General features: G+C 39.1%; 1 protein-coding gene across 9 annotated transcripts in view; it reads left to right on the top strand.

Moving 5' to 3' along the window:
- The window catches only part of LOC139140916 (PDF receptor-like), a 141,986-nt gene that overhangs the window by 41,305 nt on the left and 83,496 nt on the right, over positions 1-17,185 (top strand). For 5 of the 9 annotated variants that reach the window (XM_070710406.1, XM_070710399.1, XM_070710402.1 and 2 more), the window contains exon 2: positions 13,710-13,774. The exons of 2 other annotated variants lie outside the window; for them this stretch is intronic. The gene's annotated coding sequence lies outside the window, so the exon portion shown is untranslated. Of the gene's footprint in view, positions 1-13,543; positions 13,775-13,864; positions 13,883-17,185 lie in introns of those variants that run through there. 2 more of the 9 variants (XM_070710401.1, XM_070710404.1) reach the window with 2 other exon arrangements.

Raw genomic sequence — 17,185 nt, 5'->3', positions numbered from 1 at the left:
AGGCGTTGTACAAGAACACTTTAAGTGACGAATTAATTGGCTTGGATGAGCTCCTTAAACGTCACCAAGGTTTAATTATCGCAACGCCCCGGAGAAAGTCACGGGAATGTTTCAATGGACTGTAACCGCGTCCAGACAACGGTTGCTAGGGAAATAGTTGAAGGAGCGCTCGTCTGCTTTGTACGAAACACGGATTTCCAATTTGGAAGAACTCTGTCGCACGTAGACTCCGTGTGTTGTTACATGTATTATATCCTTGACGTCTTCTTGTGTTTGATAAGCATCCATTATCGCCCGACGAGCTATTTTTGTACATCGCAATCAAGCAATTTAGGTCCATTTCTACCTCTGTGGGGTGATCAGAATCTCGGGGGGAAGATGAGGGGAATGTCTGAGCGCAAATGTATCACCTGCCGTGCTACTATTACCTGTCTTCAGCAAACAGGCAAATCAAACACTTGACTTACATTCAGACAATATTATTTAAACATATCACCTCCTACTTATCGAAATGACTTCGAACAATCTCTGTCATCTTAAGGAATCGTGAGATTGGACTTTGCAGTTTATTGGCCCTCTACAACGTAAAAAAAATGTTTAAGTCACATTGAAGGTCTTTGTCAGCTCTGAGATCGTTCACGTAGGGCCACTATTTGTACTTTCCGCCTCCAGACTGCGATAGCAGTCTTCGCACATTTTAGACAGTGGAGAAGCAATTTTCTGAGGGCTAATCTCTTTCCTCAAACGAGTGACGCCTGTTAAGCAAATCTGTAAATTAAAGGTTCTGTAGACCGCACATAAATCTGGGCGTGACCTTGAACGTCTTCATCGTAAAGCATCACAGCCACACAATTGCCATACAATCATATTTGAAAACCTACTGACTATTTTGGCACCGTGGACTTTAGATAGTAAGACCATACATCATTGGGGATTATACTAACCAGTACATCGTTTGCGAAAATACAGCGCGCTTTCTTTTTGAAATGCGGAAATAAAAGTACTATATTCGCGATATACTGCATATGGAACCCGTACAAGACGCCATGATAATGAATTTATAATTTCCTACAATGCTAATATTTAATCGAAACATTGAGGAGGATGTTTATTGAGAATAGAACTAGGGATTTATCTACTAAAATTAATCAAAATATGCCACTTGATGAACAATCACCAAACAAAATCGAGTTGTGTCCGTTGTCTATCATGAGTTTGTCGCTTATATCATAAGATAGCACAAAATACTTACAAAAAATATTTTCTAAATTTCGTATTGCTATAGTGGAACTGTAGCCCCTATGTTAAAAATTATCATTTTTGAGAGGAGTCTTTACACTCTTGGTTGTTACCGACATCAGGGTCTTCAAGGTAGAAAAAAGCGTTATCCCCGCATCGCCGTTGCTCCATCAACTCTAAAATATAATGATGTGCATAAATATATCTCGATGAGCAAATTAGATACTTTCCTTCATACTAGCAGCATTGATAAAATAAATTAACGCGTATGACAAATTAAATTCTGTGCGTCGTGACATTCTAGAGTGCAAAATGCCACGTCACAATACAAACACATACAGTGCTGTCTCCATGGTAATGATAATGGAAATTTGTTTCATTGTCTTACAAAGAAAAAAATATTTACGAATTCCTTTTCCTCTGAGTACGGTTATTTCTTGTTCCTGGGATGTTGTTACAAGAGAACATAATTGGCAGGTTTATCGGGATGTTGTTAACGTTTGTATGAGCTCAGGTTACCGTTTCCCCGTATTTAAAAGCGTTACGTACACGGCATCGTTTGCAATTTTCGAATCCCTGGAGATAGTGAAATTACATATTTAGTCCAGAACCGAGCTATTTTCATATTGAATAAAACTCATAATCAACCAGAAGGTATTTGACGACGGAACGCGTGATGCACATCGCTCTTCGATCACACAAAATAAAGAAGCGTGGAATCGTTAGGGCTATTAGGGTTCCAGGACAACAATTGGTTCTTTCCAAGCAATACATTTTCTGCAGAAAACTGAGCTCGAAATCCCATAAAAATATTAATTTTCTGACAGCCTAAACATCGGCGACGGCTCTGATTTGTATTCCGTGATCATTGTTTGACGTAATGATCACGTGACAGCAAATACGGGACAAGTTATTGGTCCTTCCAAACTATAGATTCTCTGCAAAATTGAAGCTGAGCTATGATCATGTGAGAGCTAATTTGAAGATTTTCTAAAAATTGGTTTACATCTTCCCCCCTACACAAACGGTGCTGTGTTTCCGATCGATACGTGCCTGATCAAAAGCTCTTCGACTTATAAAAGCGCGTCTGCGATTTCTATTTAAGATTCTGGCTCAATTTCTATGATGCGAAAATCTTTCGGTGTGTGATTGATCCCCAGTCCATCATCAACAAAAGAAAGTAGAACAGATAAAAGAAATCACAGACATGATTCTCTTGTTCATCATGTTGTCTTCAGTTGGTGCAAATTTTGACCAAAGACACTGCAGCATTCTTACAGAGGAAGGTCAAACCCGATTTTCAGATGTTGTTTAAATTTGCCGTCATATGATCCTTATGTAAATTATGATTGCAAAATACAAATCACATCCAATTATTCACTCATCCAGTCAGTCAACCATCAACCGTTCCCTCCGTCCGTCTGTACATCCATCCATCCATCCATCCATCCACCAACCCATCCATTCATCCATCTATCCATGTATCTATCGACCCACCCATCCATCATTCGTCCATCAATCCATCAATTCATCCATCCATCCATCCATCCATCCATCCATCCATCCATCCACAGTGGACTATAAATCTCAACCATCATAATATCCAATCCCCAAACACTCGTATGAACATCATGTTTAGCCGTTACAAGGGATCACAGCACCCGGTGATTCGCATTCATACATGTATCATTGGTCCGCGATGATGTCTCTTCTGACCCGTGTGCCGAAATAATTATGGACAAGCTCTTACACGCGAACCTAACAGATGTTTGACTGCCATGTTGAATGCGTTCTGATTCACAGATACAGACGTGAAAGCAATGTGAGGCCGTCTCTATTCCTATCTCTCCATGAAGTACGCTGCACACGTTTGTAGATCAAGTTACTCTTGAAAAGAGAAAAAAGAAGATTCTATGACTTTTACAATATATAGGCGCATTTAGATCGAGATAATAAGATATTTGTGAAACAGGGGTGGAATTTATTAATACTCTGCGTAAGTACAGAAAATTGCATTCAATTGGGTGTTTTGTGGCGCATCTGAAGTTAATAGCGCGTAAACCATCAGGCAGAGCGCTGGCAGTTCTGGAATTTCATACTGCTTTACGCTTGATCGATAATGGAGGTCCAGGAATGATCTGGCAAACATCGGTACCTGATCGCTGACCATGCGTAAAACTGAAACTACATGATGCTGATGGCCAATAGATTCTCTTTTCACTGATGTCTTTTTTGTTCTCAATGCAATTCTATTCTCTGTACAATCAACACGATTTCATGATGATTTACAATTATTGAGCTGATTTTGAATTAGGACGTATGGCTTGGAGGCTTCCAATGAAGGATTATGATCTCTGTCCCCAAACTATGAAAAACGAGAACTTGCATTAACTTGTATTAATTATCAGGTATTATACAGGCGCACAAGCCTCGCCTGGAAACAGCGGTTGGATAATAGAATTAGTTTTATTGAAGTTAAATGTGAGGATTGAGGGTGATAGATTATTTTTTTGTATAAAAAATGGCATTTATATATCATTATTCATTTTTAAATAGATTTCTTGAATGCACTGTTGCACAAAATAGCTGCCATATGTGTAGAATTGCACATAAGACTGATTACAAACTCTGAGGAACATTTATCTAATCGGATAGGGTTTCAATTATTCTGACAGTCTAATGCGTCAGGATGCAAAACACACAGTTCATGTGTAGGCCATGCCTTTTAGGATGAGTTACTGGATTAACGTGTGCCCTTCGACGCGAAAGCGAAAACGCGGTCTGTTTGCGGCCAAAGGAGATAAACAGCGGAGGCGACATAGAGGTTGAAATATGAAATATGGCTTGGTTCTTCAACTATAAGCATTGTATTAGTACCAGAAGGTCATAACTCTCAGTTCATCTTTGATTTATTTGCTTTATTTCCTTTCCTTTTCAAACTTTTATCCTTTAAAAAACTTTCTATAACAAGACATCGCCTGCTAGATGTGCAATGTTTATATTTTGCCCATAGGAAAGCTATCAGCGTTCGTTAGTTTGGAGATTTCGAAAGTAAACAAGATCGTTTATAAACAAGGCAGGGGAGCCTATAAATACCCCCTATCTCCCTGGGCATTCATAATCCAACATGAGTGGCACACGGTAACAGCGTCAACGAATGCTCCCGAAAATCTGGAGCTTTCAAGAACCATGGTGTAAATTAAAGCACTGTTCCAACATATTACGTTTTGTGAATACTTGTGGCATCACCTTGTTGGCTAAATTCTCTCATTTTTTCCATTTTAAGTTGATTTTTGATGCAAAAACTGCTTCGATCCTGTGTTCGAAGCGTCCAAGGAACAATAGATGAAAGCATTCAAACAGCTGTCAATCACGAGGGGACGCGCAAAGGTGCAAAACGATCAAACATTTGTTGTGTACATCGGATCGATTACGATGTCAACAATGAATAAACGATTCTTACAACTGAGCAAAATACTTGACCAACGGTTACTGAACACGAGTCTCAGATGAGTTCAGACACAAACGGACTATTTCATGGTTTCAAGCAGATTGCCTCTCCCTGTTTGTTTGTTGATCTGTGTACCTGTAGGCCTATGAATGGGTGATGTGTATATTGACCTGCAGTACGATATTTTACGATAGATCTCTTTAATATGTTGTGGCTTAGCCCTGCGTACGATGCCGTGGTGTCCCGGCGTTATACGGCCTCCAACCACAGCTCTGTTGTCAGATTGCCATGAATAAAACCGGCAACATGCGGATCCAATTTGGACGGAGCACGAAAAATACTAACTGTTTTCGGCCGAAATCAACTCGATTCCGATCTATGAAGCCTACCCAAATCACTCAACCGCTCACAGACTGCGAAAAAATGCTCTCGTGACGTCCAAAACCGTTGTTTGCTGGCGATGCACGGTCAATGGCCCATGCAGTGGACGGCCATTGGATACGTTCACGCCACGATTATACAGATGCCCATGAGCTGCATTATTTCCTGTCGGGTAGGGGCGATGAAACTAAATCGCGATTCATCTCTGTCAGATTTGACCAAAAATAGACACTTGAAATAGATTATAGCACCAAATGTTGACCGTTCAGACTGAAACATGATGAAAGGTCTGAAGATCGCCGTGATGTCGTTCTTCTCTATACGTTTTTCTGGGCTTGTTTTTTACTATCTGACGGGTTTTTTTTGAAATCTTAATCAACTTTTCTTTCCCAACCAGGGCACAACATTACCTTTTCTACTTTCATAGTAACTTATGATTCATTTAATTCGCAGATTTATAGACTCTTATGTTCTTCCTCGATTGTCTGTAACTGATTTTGCTATCCCGATATCGACATTGAGTTCGCACTCAGGTGTCTCGAAACTTACGTCATTCACTGACATAGTTTTCGGACAAACTGAAGAAATTCGTCAACTACTAACGAATAGTCGGCAAATTTACAGAGACTAGCAATAATAATTATGGTCATTTCACCTTCTTTAGCTAAGCGGACTGGCTTGGCGGAAGCAGTAAATAACGATCTGAGTTCCCATTTTTACCTACGGCGTGTGAGTGTAGTATTCGAACGAGTAAGATCAAAATCTTACGCTGTCCGAGTGGCCTGGAGACTTTTTATAATATACAATAAATTGACCTTATCAAAATTACTCTGTTTTACAATGCTTGGATATTGATATGTTTTTCTATACTTTGTGACTTTTGATTTAAAGTCTTTTGATTCTCCATTGGCGGCAGCACACGTACGGCTACAACCGTCATGTGATGACCGGAGTGTGATTGTAAAGTTGTCAGGAAGTTGTTCAGAAGAAAAAGCATTTTGTATTTAGAGGCTGCAGTTCGGGATTTTTCAAGATGAACAACAACACATTATACATTTCCTACATCTTTGAAACGGGGATTACGGTAATCTTTCATGTGATGAAATTTTTTTTGAACGGCTTTGCCATGTGTTCCCACGATGAGTGTGAACTGATTCTTTGTTCGTAAAAATCGTCAGAAATGGTCCAGTGGCCGCGATAAAATAGATACAGATGTAAAACCATTGCGAGGAAGATAGTAAGAAATTCACATTGCAATATTTGCTGTCGTATTTCTCTTTTATACGTTGTGTATAAGATCAGCAAGCAGGTGTTCGACGGTCAATTGCTTCTATCATAATGATCTTGATCGCAGCGATTTGGCGAGAAGACAGCGGGTACTTATAATCTCGCAATATTATTGATATCATGTCTTTGTGTTGAAAATTTTCTATCGGAGGCAGCTCAAATCAACAGCCGTAGTATATCGGGAATAGTGTTCTCACTGGACACCGAACTACCTGCTATCAACAGTACGTTATGTACCATCGGCGGTAACACATTGATCGTAATCTTGTCTAATTCTGCCTGCCTTTTGTACCGTCCAGAAATTTCAAAGCTAGAATTTTTTTACCCTGACATATAATACAGCGACCTTGCACACTAATGATCATTCCACTGTTTCTGTTGGATTTGTTGGTTTTTTAATTTGTTCCGTGGCCCCGGTAATATTTTTCAATACGATACACAGTTTGAATTTTTTTCAAGGTAAATTTAGTATATTCCCAGTTTGTAGGGTAAAGTTTTCTCAAACGAAAGTTGAATTGACGCTCAAGGTAAATAAGCACAGCACAGTTACTGGGAAAGTCGGTTTGGGTGTTTAGTCCAGAAACCTGCAGAGTTCTGTATGATCACCGTTCGGCATTTGGGTGAATTTTTTTTGGTCAAAGTAATCATCAGTAACAATATACGCCAGATTCTTTGTGTTGTTTTTGTCACCGTCATACGCGTATACGGACGGTTTTTGATTTAAAACGGTAAAAATATCCAGTGCTCGTAAATGCCTGCAAAGTTTATTCAGTGACTGTTTACGCAGCAGTCGTAAATACGACTAGGATTTACCATCACGTAACAACTGTAAACACCGCATCAACAGTCCATACGAAAATTTTGTGCTGAATCGAGGGAGATAACAATTGCGGTAGGAAAGGTCAGTCCACCATCCGTCAAAGTTGTTGATCGGAAAAATCTTCACTGTGCACCAACTACATGAGTGGCTGTTATAGTTGTACACGTAGTTCCATGGGCTTTCCACTGTCCCTTGTTACAAGCTATGTTCAAAGTGCGTCAAGCTACAAATATTTTCATGTATGGAGTTACAGACATCGGTGAAGTACCGGTACATTGATTTTGTTCAAAACCACTGCCTGTTTGCTCCGTGTTGTTTTTTGTGTCCCTAATGTCGACTGGCTCTATGTGCGTACAAACATAGCAGTCGGGATTAAGATTTCCTAGATAAATAGATACACTCATAGTTTATTCCGCCTCTGACGCAAAGATACATACTGTTTTACATGTACCACTCCTAGGCCCTGGGATCGATTGCCATACCTTTAAAGAAACGATGGTTCGTCAAGATGATTAGATAGAGCGTTAAATGTGTGAACGACGGCCTCGCTAAAGTAGCATTAGGTCAAGCTCACAGCTGTGATTTGTGAGATCACGGTGACTTTTCCATCTCCGAAACAAGTATACCCGGTTGAGGTGTGCCTGAGGTTTGGTAATAAATATGTCAACGCACAATGTCTTAAGAACAAGAATTTCATTGTTGATCGTTGGTCTTACAGATGAATACCTTAGAGCTATGGAACAAAAACAACACCGATTCTCACATATATCGCGCTTACCCTGTCAGCCTCTTGCCAAGGTTCAAAGGTTGCAGTGTTTAGTTACATATTATCATTTCTTACGGGCGAACGTAAGAGGAAACATACGTTTTAGCGAGATTATATTCAAAGGAAGAATTAGCAAAAAAGGAAAAAAAAATCGCAGACCTAAATTGTTTGAATTAACCAATTCTATAACACAGACGAGATCAAATCCAGTTGAGTTTAGGATGATAAATTCAATAAACATAAAGTCACTTGTCCTTACTTTTATTCTGCGTTTATCTCGAAAAATACAAAAACAGATTGTTGATTGTTTTAGGGGACGGTGACCTTGCAAGATAATCCTGTAACTTGTAATGACCGGTAAAACACTAACAACATGCGTCACCTGCAAACCACGGCGCCCTTTCGTTGTTTTTCAGCACGCTAAGGGGTCGGGTGCGCTCACTTTACAAATCATTCAAACGTGTTATCTCGCCCTGTGCATTGCTTGTACTCATATTTTTAGTACCTAAGATGTGTTTATGAATAAAAACGCGCTAATTATCCTAGGGTGCAGGACAGCATTAGATGCAAGCGACATTGTTTCAGGTCTTCTTCACACGATCAAACTTAATTATTAGAATTTTCGTCGTTTTAATGGCGTTGTTCATCAGTGCTCTCACTGGATAATAATTATACTGACCTGCGACCTTGTCTAAAGAAAATATTAATCGGTCTGTTGGTTTCAATTTTAAAAAATAGTATAGATGTTATTATTTTATTCACGACAATGCTCTTATATTTAATGACAGATTAGTTGATGGATGTCAGGTTAAAATATTTACGATGCAAGTTATAATGAAGGCTTTGATGACGACAATAATTAAATCTAACTGCCGCGAGCAAATTTAAATTGCATTTCTAAAATAAGCTTCGAAGTTTAACTAAAATATAAGACAAACACAGCACTATACAGCGAAACTCAGAAGCTCCTCCAAACAATGTATGCCTGTCAACTATTTTTCTGTTCAAATTTTAATTCCGGCTAAAGTCTCAGAGTGTTTTTTTTTCTTTATGAGGGTTGGGGTTAGGGGGGGGGGGGTCATCGTCATTGTTGTAGATATAAAATTATGACACTCAGAGGAAATACAAACAAGCTATTAGAACCACTGCCCATTTATATTACATAGTGAGACTTCAAAAATGCTTATAAACAAAATGGTAATATAACAATACATGTAAAGAAAAAACGGGCGAACGAATGTAGTGTGGCAAGCGTGTGTCAAGAAGAAACGCCATTGATTTTAAAATATTTTCCCCGTGTTTGAAAAATGCTCCTGGTTTATTGCTCTTGAGTAGGTTAGTAAAGTTTGGGCAACACTGAAGGAGATTGGGCCAATAAAGAACAATCTTGTAAATCAACATAATCCTAGGGGGTCTGGTTGCTTAGGAAAGCTGTAGAAGGCCCCCTAAAAACCCTGTTCTCTTTATCATGAAGATTGGGTCCAGTTTTTTTCAGGTGCATCAACGTTCGTCACGTGTTTTCAGACGAATGGGAGCGTCGAATTGCCTTTTAAGATAATCAGTAACTAACTAGTAATTCACATCGAAACAGTTTCTTAAGAGTTGCTCACGTCAGTGATTATAAGACCCTAACGACAGTAATAAAACCTTGCTGATTAATCGGAGAAATCAATATTTTTGTTTAATTAGCAAAGTATATTAAATGTCATCTTTCTCCTAAAGTAAATTTTAAAATAGAAAGTATTAGCACTGCAAATATTTTAAATACAAAGTTACAGTTTGCGATGTTGTGTTTTGACGTGTTAAATTTTGTCCAGATTACAATGCATTCGTCATAATTGGACACTCGTCACAGACAGGCGGCACTGGCAAGTTCAACAGTTTGCATTTATGAATGGACGGTAAACGATTAACTCTATTTTACAAACAAAACATTGATGGAAAATGCGTCATTAGTGACTTTGTAATGGAGCTTTTAAAACCTTCTAGTTGTCGCTAAGTTCAACAAATATACATTATCTCTCTCTCACGAAAGATTCTAAGTAAATACGCAACAAAAAAGGCAGGATCGGGAGTCGTTTGATCGACGAACCTCCACATACAAGACTTAGTGTTCCTCGTAGGAGTAAACAATGTTGCTAAATGTTTACAAATACTTAAACCATCCAACTGTGTTTCACTGAGTTGACATACAAGAAAACAGCATGGCATGCAGTTCATTTGGTCACAGCCCAAAGGGTTTACTTTAAAGACAGATACGAACTGAACGTGGAATTAAACCAGCATAATGAAGATTTCCACTGTGTAAATAAGTGTATAATTGTGAAGTTGTCAAAGTGTATACTTAGTTTTAGGCTTTTGATGTAATGTCGAGGGGATATATTAAAGACCAAATCTAGCCTTGGAATCTTATTACTGATGTATCAAATTAGATTTCCAATCGACAGCTCAACAGTTTCATCGAAAAATGTTAAATATGTATAGGTGATGTTTTTTGGTGTAGTTTTTAACAATAGTAATAACTTTACAAAACTATTTTTGACTTTTTCATAATAAATTGTAGCTTAATATATATATATATATATATATATATATATATATATATATATATATATATATATATATATATATATATATATATCAATGATACATGTTTATATGAAATGAATTCAAGTCCGACTCAATCATTATAGCATAACAATGACTCACACCGTTACCGCTACAAAACCCTTTGCTCCGAGTCTGCATGCGTTAAGGTAAAACGCGCCTTGGGGACAGATATTTGGACTCTAAAATTTCTACAATTCTTTTCTGATATACCACTTGTAGGGGCTCATTTTAAAGATCTTGGAGAAAAAAACACTTTCACTGTCTTAGTTTTCAAAAATTTTACTTCCCCCCCCCCCATAGAATTAACAAAAGGATGGCGGCCATCTTGAATTTCAAATATCGCAAAATGTTGAGTAATTTGTTTCGCTAGTTCTAAACTTTGCACGATGACCCCAGATTTTTATTGTTGATTTGGTAAGAGAATGGTTGAAAGTTTCATTTAGGAAACTTTGAGCAAAAGCTTTTGTCTTTCTCTTTCGAGGCGCATACTACCTTAAAGGACAGATAGACTATCTATGGTTCAATCAATAGTCTATGGACAGTACGTTGACGGGAATATGTCTATAAAGACTGCAAGATAGGAATATTACATGTCGCAACATACTGAAAACCATCAAAAGGTATAAATACACGTCTTCTAACGCGCTTCAAGCGGCGTTGAATTCCATGTTCAAGCACTGTTGCTTTCAGGTCACAAAAGGCTTGAAAAATACGGGTCGTTGGTCGTATACGCTAGATTACCATGCCATGGTAATGACGCTTTTATTTTAAAATATCTCATATTTTAAATGTGCTTGGTCATTTGCTATTTTAAAAATACATATTTTCACTGTACCTTATCATTTTTCGTCTGATTTACCTGCGTCAAACACTGCATAATTGATCTAACTCCGATGAAGTCTCTCCAATGCAACAACGTTGAGGACCCAGTATTTTGTAAAGAGTAATTAATCGACTACCAATAAGCTTGGTAAAGGTGCTATCAACAGCGGCTTGATGAAGTAGTGACCCTGGAAAAATTGATTAAGTCGATGTGACGCATCAATTACATCGCAGCAACGGTTGGCGCGCAAACACTCTTTACGACGGTATCTCATCCGAGACCCCGCAACTGCTCAGTAAAGGGTAGGAGGTCAGCGCTTACGGGCAGCTAAGTATCCAGGACTCCACCTTTGGCAACCACAAACCCATCGTCATAAACCACATGCCCCTTTACGGCAACAGCTCTGCGTGATTTTTGCGTAGGTGCGCGGAGCGGAAATCATGCTCTGGCTCGCCAGAATGCCACAGGCCTAGATGACAAACCTGGTGAACGCAACCTCCAAAGCCTCGTGTATGTATCCACGCTTAGATAACATCAAATTCGTCGTAAAAGTTTAATGAAAAATGTACTTTATATTCCTTGTAAGGTTTTTATTTGCAGACGTGTGAAGTTCTCCCATCCACTGTATTTTATTTAGAACTTACAATATCATAGACTAAGTCAGGTTAAGCGGTGTTTTACCAGTTAATAACTTCCAGCACGAGCCATTTGAAGCATTTTTAGTTGTTTGAAGAAACACAGTTTTGCCTCATCGATTTCACTGCTTGTTCTGACTATGATCGTCTTTGCAAAGTCGAAACGATGACAATAAGAGCTTACTCTGTGCTTTTCTAAGCCATGACGCGGAGTTAGATAGTCTATGCAGTATGCTGTAGGGGGCTTTACTTTGGAATTATTTTCTTCCTGCTCTTACGGTACGGCATAGAAGATTGTCAGTCATTGAGAGATACAGAAATGATCCGGCGATTGATAAGGACAGAAAACAGACGTGTTAGTTTGTGAATAGATGTTATTTGTCGAGAATCTATCAATAGGCGTCTCCTGAGATCTTCCTCAAGCGATTCTGTATTCATTGAGTGCCTGTTCAAATTGTCGATACACCGTCTTGTGTGCAACGCGGCGTTTTGTACACGGAGCTTATCCATTTCGCTCGAAGGATGCGAAGATTCGCACGCGGTTCGGGCTGACTTGGTAAGGTCCTATTTTCACGAGTCGACGAACGCAACTTCGCCCTTGATTCATCGACTTGGAGGAAGTCAGTAAATTAGAGAAGATTATCACACTGTAGCATCGATGACAATATCAATTACAGTAATCACGGGGGGTGATGGAGAGCCGTATGGGACGATATTCGATGCGCACCGATGATGTCTGACTTACGATGATGTTTTACAATTCAAGTGTATGATTACAGGTGTTGGTTTAGTGGCGAGGATTTCAATTTCGGGACAAAAATACCGAATGTCTGCGTCGGCTTGTCTGCATTTGTCTGACCGTCTCTCCTCATTATGTAGACTTACTCGTGTATGTATGTATGTATGTATGTATGTATGTATGTATGTATGTATGTATGTATGTATGTATGTATGTATGTATGTATGTATGTATGTACGTACGTACGTACGTACGTACGTACGTACGTACGTACGTATGTATGTATGTATGTATGTATGTATGTATGTATGTATGTATGTATGTATGTATGTATGCGTGTGTGTATGTGTACGTGTGTATGCATCTTCCTCACTAATAGCTGTAGAAGATCGTTTACTGTGAAGTCTTTAATTAATCTGATTTTAGCGACTACAGAAAAAACATATGTTCTGTCTTCCCTCAACGATTTACAATCAAAGCTGACGGTTGGAATGACACGATTGATTACACTCATCTCCGTGTTAAGTAGGGTAAACTGCGAAACTGTTGGAGCCTATACATTCCCATCGCTAGGTAACGAGTGTTTTCATGTTTTCACTCATATATGTCCATCAGTTATCACGTGAGCTTCACTAATTTCCTGTGATCCAACCATTCTTTCCCACGTTACTTTTAAAACGTCCTTCAATCACCTCCAGTACTCCGGCAGACTTCATTCACAAGATTGAAACTGGGCGGATGAACTCCTCGCCGTGAAGCTAGGAGCTCCGATTTAAGACCCTTTAGTTCACCAAAGTTATTCGCCGTCAACGTTGACAGAATCAACGCAGCGTGCGGACCGACACTGGGACGAGCGCTTATCTGTTTCTTTTCATTTTCACTGCCATCATACACTTATCCAGGGTAACGTTGAGCTGTGTACACAGTGTTATATTATTGACTTTATTTCATCCAATAGGACCCTGACACGCTTCAGCTCCGAAGTTTTCCCGAGAGCACGGAGTCAAGTTTACGTCTGGTAAGGTAGGTTCTCACGCTGGTCAGCTTTCTAGTATATGAGACGCTATCCATTTGCGGTACAGTCACTCCCGTGTGTCATTCGCTTGATCGATTCGTAAACTTTGATAATAGGTAAGCGATATCATTACTTTTCAGAGGTTTTCGCTCGAATAGGATACATAATTAAAATCAAACTCGTATGGCCTTCTGAAATGCCATCATCGCCATCAGTTTCTCCAAGGTCCGCTATCAATCACGCGCTCTGTCCCAGATGTATTCAGTAAGGTTGAAGAAGACGAAATACTTGTCAACCCGAAATGCTTTCACACCATTCACAAGTTTTGACTATTGTATACGTACGTCGCAAGTGGCACCCTGTAGACGTAACAGTGCGAAGCGTAGAAACTCGTCAGGGAATCGGAGAACACCGCCAATCACGCAATGTCACGCCCATTGCAGATTTTCTGGTTATACTTGTGTGCCTGAGGTGGATGTTGTAGGCAGGTGTCCGCGTTCTTGATTTGTGTTTGTTTTGTGGAAAGAGTGGACAAGATTTAAACGAATACTTCACTTAGAAGACACAGTAACAATGACAGATTTGAGTGAATTCTGCAGTGATCAAGTTTGTCAAGGCCATCTAAATCTGACTGATATAGAGCTTGACAATGATTTATAAATAAGTTGGCAATGATTATACGTTTCATTTGTTCCGGAGATCAACGTCTCCAATGTAAGGGGGCGTTTTAGTTATCAACACTTTTGCAGACTTGACGCAAAGGCTTGAATTGCGGTGTGCAACTCGCACATTTGCGGAAATCATTTTGCGTTGCCAGTCGTAGGCAACGCCGGCAAGAAGGCGCGGATGGTCAGCTAGCAGGAACAATTGCCTGCATGAGTTACCCAAGTCTAAGATAAACTGTACAAAATTAATTAGCTCTCCCTCTATGTTCTCCTCACAAATCACCGCAATGCAGACTCATATGACAGTATTTGTCACCGAAATACGCTTTGAAAGCGACTTCTGTATATGTGCGGGCAAACGGAACTATTCGACGCCGGGAGGGAAAAGAAGAGAGTTTCAGATAGACGTGTTATGAATAATAACAGTCACATAGAATCTATCGCTTAGATGGCGACACAAGTGTAGATTTTAATCAACCGCTATTAGCCGAATTGATCCCTGTTCATTACCAAGCAGACTTACATGCGATTTAATATAGCTACTGATAGAGTGCACCAACGCAGCAAATGCGTCATAATGCATTATTCGTTTGAGAGAATTTGTGCCTCGATGTAAATGCAGGAATGAGGTGGGTGCAAGAGGGCTCCTCATTTGAGTGATGGATGTGGAAATTGCGTTTATAAACACACATTCCGCATGTACACATCGGCGTATTGCACAGTCGGCGGTTTTGCTTCAGTTCGGTTGGCGTGTTATGGGAGCATCTTCCCCCGGCTCGCTACAAGAACGCCGTCCCTGCTATCGTTATGTTAAAGCCATTAATAAACCATCTGGGCAAATGCAATACGTAACTGGGCCAGACGATTCTCCGAGGCCGTTCCAATTTAGATCTCAGAGTTACGGGATGATGACGCAACACTTATCGCTAAGGGGTAGTCATTTGCCGAACAAGATTGAAACACACGGCTCGAATGAAAACGTGTATAAATGAGCACAGCAAGGAAATATTTGTGAGAAAAATAATGAAATGGGATCAACTGTTTGCAGAGTGGACGTCACACTTTCCTAACAATCGACGAATGAAAGATATTTAAGTTGATGCAAATGGCTATCAACCTGCCATCATTTTTCACAAATTCGGGAATTCACTGATAGAAAAGTCTGACAGATCTGTCCAAGAGTGTTACAGTACAAAGTAATCTCTTCAATGTTATCAATTTCAAAATGAATAATAATGAGGGCAGTGGTGTCCAGCTAATTTACTAGATGATAAATGCTCGTTTTGGCTTAACATCTGCCTTACAATCAATGAGCACAGAATAAAGGCGTTTTGTTGCCATCACTTGGACACGTTTAGTATGAGCACTAATGACAGAAACCCGTATTAACACAAAACACGTCACCGTTCTCAGTACTCGGTTCAGTCGACGCGTACAATAAAATGTCGCTCCCTCCAGTCCAGTGAAATGAACTATATTTACTTTAGCAGTTGCGGAAATTTACACGCACTCTCAAACATTTTCACGAATTATTCCATGATTGTTTTAGCACTTATTAATCATTATTTCACCTTATTTCAATAAGGACTGAGAAAGGACATGCATCTTCGAGAAACGAAGATGTCGAGGAACATAATAGTCGTAACTGTCTGACTTTGTTCCTAGTCATTGCACCAAATAGAATCATTCGGTATTTACACAACTCAGAAGAGTTAGCTCGGTAGGAGTTTTAAATTTCATTGTTTTGTGTCAACGAATAATAAGCATTGCAAAAGAAACCAAGCACTTATCTCAAGTAGTGAAACAGTCATATTAGAGTTTCGATATGAACCTCTGTACAGCAGTTTCCTGAAATGTTTGCGGATTGGAAAACACCGAATGAAATGCTAAACACGACAACATGTACTTATCCGCGGTCAAAAAAATCGGGAACAATACGTCGCTTTCTCAGAAAAGTTTAGATTGACATCCGTTTTTTTACCATTTCCCTAGAGAGACGAAAAGTTTCGTGTTGTTACCAGCGATCGTCAAAACAATACACCAGCTAGATAAGTGTTGTATGTAATTTCCATTAAAATGACGCAACGTCGGGCACACGTAATGATATAGGCAATGCAATTACGTACTATATATATATATATATATATATATATATATATATATATATATATATATATATGAGTGTGTGTGTGTATATAGTATATACACATATACATACATATATGGCAAGACACGTAATATATCTATCTATCTCTCTCTCATATATATATATATGTATGTATGTATATATATATATATATATATATATATATATATATATATATATATATATATATATATATATGTATCAGAACAATCTCAGCTGAGTAGATTTCAAAGCACGCACTGATAGATAGTTTCCCTGGTTTGTACGTTATCGGCTGAAATATGTTTGCGTGATTTTGTTTACGTTAGTGTATTCTCCTGGCGCCGTGTTGTCATATTTTCCCCGTATCGTTCTTTTTATGTTAGTGTACATCTGTCGCAGATCCATGCAAAGCAAAGATTAATTTAATAGCTAGATCAGCGAACCAGATGTAGGTTAAAACCTCCCAATGTGTACTTTTGGTCCTTGTGTATTTCGGCGCTCTCGGAGCGGAACGATATCTTAAAGAGGCGTTCAAGGAAGCATTATGACATTCTTTAAATATTGACGGGGACGGTCATGATTGTGTAGGTATCGAGATCAGAGCTATGACTCTGCCTAGGAAACGA

This window comes from Ptychodera flava, chromosome 9, assembly GCF_041260155.1.
Source record: "Ptychodera flava strain L36383 chromosome 9, AS_Pfla_20210202, whole genome shotgun sequence".
Classification (NCBI taxonomy): Eukaryota; Metazoa; Hemichordata; class Enteropneusta; family Ptychoderidae; genus Ptychodera; species Ptychodera flava.
The sequence above is the reverse complement of the archived record's forward strand: the minus strand, read 5'-3'. Positions and strand labels throughout refer to the sequence as shown.